Genomic DNA, 6,000 nt, shown 5'->3' with positions numbered 1-6,000 from the left:
TGGAACCATCATCATGTTGTTGTATATAACTGACAGTAATACACAGTGGAACCATCATCATGTTGTTGTATATAACTGACAGTAATACACAGTGGAACCATCATCATGTTGTATATAACTGACAGTAATAGTGTTGTTGTATATAACTGACAGTAATACCAGTGGAACCATCATCATGTTGTATATAACTGACAGTAATACACAGTGGAACCATCATCATGTTGTTGTATATAACTGACAGTAATACACAGTGGAACCATCATCATGTTGTTGTATATAACTGACAGTAATACATAGGAACCACAGTAATACACAGTGGAACCATCATCATGTTGTTGTATATAACTGACATCATCATGTTGTAACCATCATCATGTTGGAACCATTGTATATAACTGACAGTAATACACAGTGGAACCATCATCATGTTGTTGTATATAACTGACAGTAATACACAGTGGAACCATCATCATGTTGTATATGACAGTAATACACAGTGGAACCATCATCATGTTGTTGTATATAACTGACAGTAATACACAGTGGAACCATCATCATGTTGTTGTATATAACTGACAGTAATACATAGTGGAACCATCATCATGTTGTATATAACTGACAGTAATACACAGTGGAACCATCATCATGTTGTTGTATATAACTGACAGTAATACACAGTGGAACCATCATCATGTTGTTGTATATAACTGACAGTAATACACAGTGGAACCATCATCATGTTGTTGTATATAACTGACAGTAATACACAGTGGAACCATCATCATGTTGTTGTATATAACTGACAGTAATACACAGTGGAACCATCATCATGTTGGAACCATCATCATGTTGTTGTATATAACTGACAGTAATACACAGTGGAACCATCATCATGTTTGTATATAACTGACAGTAATACACAGTGGAACCATCATCATGTTGTATATAACTGACAGTAATGGAACCATCATCATGTTGTATATAACTGAACCCATCATCATGTTGTTGTATATAACTAATACACAGTGGAACCATCATCATGTTGTAATAACACAGTAATACACAGTGGAACCATCATCATGTTGTATATAACTGACAGTAATACACAGTGGAACCATCATCATGTTGTATATAACTGACAGTAATACACAGTGGAACCATCATCATGTTGTTGTATATAACTGTGGAACCATCATCATGTAATAACACAGTGGAACCATCATCATGTTGTATATAACTGACAGTAATACACAGTGGAACCATCATCATGTTGTAACTGACAGTAATACACAGTGAACCATCATCATGTTGTTGTATATAACTGACAGTAATACACAGTGAACCATCATCTGACAGTAATACACAGTGGAACCATCATCATGTTGTATATAACTGACAGTAATACACAGTGGAACCATCATCATCATGTTGTATATAACTGACAGTAATACACAGTGGAACCATCATCATGTTGTTGTATATAACTGACAGTAATACACAGTGGAACCATCATCATGTTGTATATAACTGACAGTAATACACAGTGGAACCATCATCATGTTGTTGTATATAACTGACAGTAATACACAGTGGAACCATCATGGTGTATATAACTGACAGTAATACACAGTGGAACCATCATCATGTTGTATATAACTGACAGTAATACACAGTGGAACCATCATCATGTTGTATATAACTGACAGTAATACACAGTGGAACCATCATCATGTTGTTGTATATAACTGACAGTAATACACAGTGGAACCATCATCATGTTGTATATAACTGACAGTAATACACAGTGGAACCATCATCATGTTGTATATAACTGACAGTAATACACAGTGGAACCATCATCATGTTGTTGTATATAACTGACAGTATGACAGTAATACAACACAGTGGAACCATCATCATGTTGTTGTATATAACTATAACTGACAGTAATACAGTGGAACCATCATCATGTTGTATATAACTGACAGTAATACATCCATCATCATGTTGTATATAACTGACAGTAATACACAGTGGAACCATCATCATGTTGTATATAACTGACAGTAATACACAGTGGAACCATCATCATGTTGTATATAACTGACAGTAATACACAGTGGAACCATCATCATGTTGTATATAACTGACAGTAATACACAGTGGAACCATCATCATGTTGTATATAACTGACAGTAATACACAGTGGAACCATCATCATGTTGTATATAACTGACAGTAATACACAGTGGAACCATCATCATGTTGTTGTATATAACTGACAGTAATACACAGTGGAACCATCATCATGTTGTATACAGTAACACAGTGGAACCATCATCATGTTGTTGTATATAACTGACAGTAATACACAGTGGAACCATCATCATGTTGTTGTATATAACTGACAGTAATACACAGTGGAACCATCATCATGTTGTATATAACTGACAGTAATACACAGTGGAACCATCATCATGTTGTTATAACTGACAGTATATAACTGACAGTAATACACAGTGGAACCATCATCATGTTGTATATAACTGACAGTAATACACAGTGGAACCATCATCATGTTGTTGTATATAACTGACAGTAATACAGTGGAACCATCATCATGTTGTATATAACTGACAGTAATACACAGTGGAACCATCATCATGTTGTTGTATAACCATCATCATGTTGTTGTATATAACTGACAGTAATACACAGTGGAACCATCATCATGTTGTATATAACTGACAGTAATACACAGTGGAACCATCATCATGTTGTATATAACTGACAGTAATACACAGTGGAACCATCATCATGTGTTGTATATAACTGACAGTAATACACAGTGGAACCATCATCATGTTGTTGTATATAACTGACAGTAATACACAGTGGAACCATCATCATGTTGTTGATATAACTGACAGTAATACACAGTGGAACCATCATCATGTTGTATATAACTGACAGTAATACACAGTGGAACCATCATCATGTTGTTGTATATAACTGACAGTAATAACCACAGTGGAACCATCATCATGTTGTTGTATATAACTGACAGTAATACACAGTGGAACCATCATCATGTTGTATATAACTGACAGTAATACACAGTGGAACCATCATCATGTTGTTGTATATAACTGACAGTAATACACAGTGGAACCATCATCATGTTGTATATAACTGACAGTAATACATAACCATCATCATGTTGTTGTATATAACTGACAGTAATACACAGTGGAACCATCATCATGTTGTATATAACTGACAGTAATACACAGTGGAACCATCATCATGTTGTATATAACTGACAGTAATACAGTGGAACCATCATCATGTTGTTGTATATAACTGACAGTAATACACAGTGGAACCATCATCATGTTGTATATAACTGACAGTAATACACAGTGGAACCATCATCATGTTGTATATAACTGACAGTTGTGGAACCATCATCATGTATAAACTGACAGTAATACACAGTGGAACCATCATCATGTTGTATATAACTGACAGTAATACACAGTGGAACCATCATCATGTTGTATATAACTGACAGTAATACACAGTGGAACCATCATCATGTTGTTGTATATAACTGACAGTAATAACTGACAGTAATACACAGTGGAACCACAGTTGGAACCATCATCATCATCATGTTGTTGTATATAACTGACAGTAATACACAGTGGAACCATCATCATGTTGTATATAACTGACAGTAATACACAGTGGAACCATCATCATGTTGTATATAACTGACAGTAATACACAGTGGAACCATCATCATGTTGTATATAACTGACAGTAATACACAGTGGAACCATCATCATGTTGTTGTATATAACCGACAGTAATACACAGTGGAACCATCATCATGTCGTATATAACTGACAGTAATACAGTGGAACCATCATCATGTTGTATATAACTGACAGTAATACACAGTGGAACCATCATCATGTTGTTGTATATAACTGACAGTAATACACAGTGGAACCATCATCATGTTGTATATAACTGACAGTAATACATAGTGGAACCATCATCATGTTGTTGTATATAACTGACAGTAATACACAGTGGAACCATCATCATGTTGTATATAACTGATAATACACAGTGGAACCATCATCATGTTGTATATAACTGACAGTAATACACAGTGGAACCATCATCATGTTGTATATAACTGACAGTAATACATAGTGGAACCATCATCATGTTGTATATAACTGACAGTAATACACAGTGGAACCATCATCATGTTGTTGTATATAACTGACAGTAATACACAGTGGAACCATCATCATGTTGTATATAACTGACAGTAATACATAGTGGAACCATCATCATGTTGTATATAACTGACAGTAATACACAGTGGAACCATCATCATGTTGTTGTATATAACTGACAGTAATACACAGTGGAACCATCATCATGTTGTTGTATATAACTGACAGTAATACACAGTGGAACCATCATCATGTTGTATATAACTGACAGTAATACACAGTGGAACCATCATCATGTTGTTGTATATAACTGACAGTAATACACAGTGGAACCATCATCATGTTGTTGTATATAACTGACAGTAATACACAGTGGAACCATCATCATGTTGTCGTTGATTTATTTTTCCATTGTATTTAACTGAAATGAACTGGTTCTCATTTTCCTCTTCACATTGTAATGGATTTACAGAAATGCTTTATCACTTACTTTGCTGCTTTGGCAAAATCTACTAATTGTGTTAGATGCCAATAAAGCAATCTTAATTTGGGAGAAACAGAGAGCGAGTGTAATAGCAGAGAGAGAGAAAGAGAAAGAGGGCTGAGAGAGTTCATAGGGAGACTGGAGAGACAGAGAGAGAGAGAGAGTGAGCAGGGAGAGTTGAGAGGGATACCGGAGAGACAGCGAGAGATAGCAGGGAGAGTTGAGGGGGAAACCAGAGAGACAGAGAGAGAGAGCAGGGAGAGTTGAGATGGAAACCAGAGAGACAGAGAGAGAGAGCAGGGAGAGTTGAGGGGGAAACCAGAGAGACAGAGAGAGAGAGCGCAGAGAGAGAGAGAGAGCAGGGAGATTTGATAGGGAGACCGGAGAGACAGAGAGAGAGAGCAGGGAGAGTTGAGGGGGAAACCAGAGAGACAGAGAGAGAGAGCGCAGAGATAGAGAGAGAGCAGGGAGATTTGATAGGGAGACTGGAGAGACAGAGAGAGAGAGCGCAGAGAGAGAGAGCAGGGAGAAGGAGAGAGCGGAACAGAGAGAGAGAGAGCGCAGAGAGAGAGCAGGGAGAGTTGAGAGGGAGACCGGAGAGACAGAGAGAGAGAGAGCGCAGAGAGAGAGAGTAGGGAGAGTTGAGAGGGAGACCGGAGAGACAGAGAGAGAGAGAGAGAGAGAGAGAGCGCAGAGAGAGAGAGAGAGAGAGTAGGGAGAGTTGAGAGGGAGACCGAAGAGACAGAGAGAGAGAGCAGGGAGAAGGAGAGAGAGAGAGCAGGGAGAAGGAGAGAGCTGAACAGAGAGAGAGAGAGAGAGAGAGAGCAGGGAGAAGGAGAGAGAGAGAGCAGGGAGAAGGAGAGAGCTGAACAGAGAGAGAGAGAGAGAGAGAGAGAGAGAGCAGGGAGAAGGAGAGAGAGAGAGCAGGGAGAAGGAGAGAGCGGATAAGAGAGAGAATGAGAGGGCTGTTATCATCAGGCTGTAAAGTCTTCTGCTCCTCTCCTCTCTCTCCTCTCCTCTCCTCTCCTCTCCTCTCCTCTCCTCTCCTCTCCTCCCTCTCCTCTCCTCTCTCCCTCTACACTACACTACTCTACACTACTCTACTCTACTCTACACTACTCTTCACTACTCTACTCTACTCTACTATACACTACTCTACTCTACTCTACAGAACTCTACAGTACTCTACTCTACACTACACTACTCTACTCTACTCTACTCTACTCTACACTACTCTACTCTACTCTACTCTTCACTACT

This window comes from Oncorhynchus nerka, linkage group LG7, assembly GCF_034236695.1.
Source record: "Oncorhynchus nerka isolate Pitt River linkage group LG7, Oner_Uvic_2.0, whole genome shotgun sequence".
Taxonomy (NCBI): Eukaryota; Metazoa; Chordata; class Actinopteri; order Salmoniformes; family Salmonidae; genus Oncorhynchus; species Oncorhynchus nerka.
The sequence above is the reverse complement of the archived record's forward strand: the minus strand, read 5'-3'. Positions refer to the sequence as shown.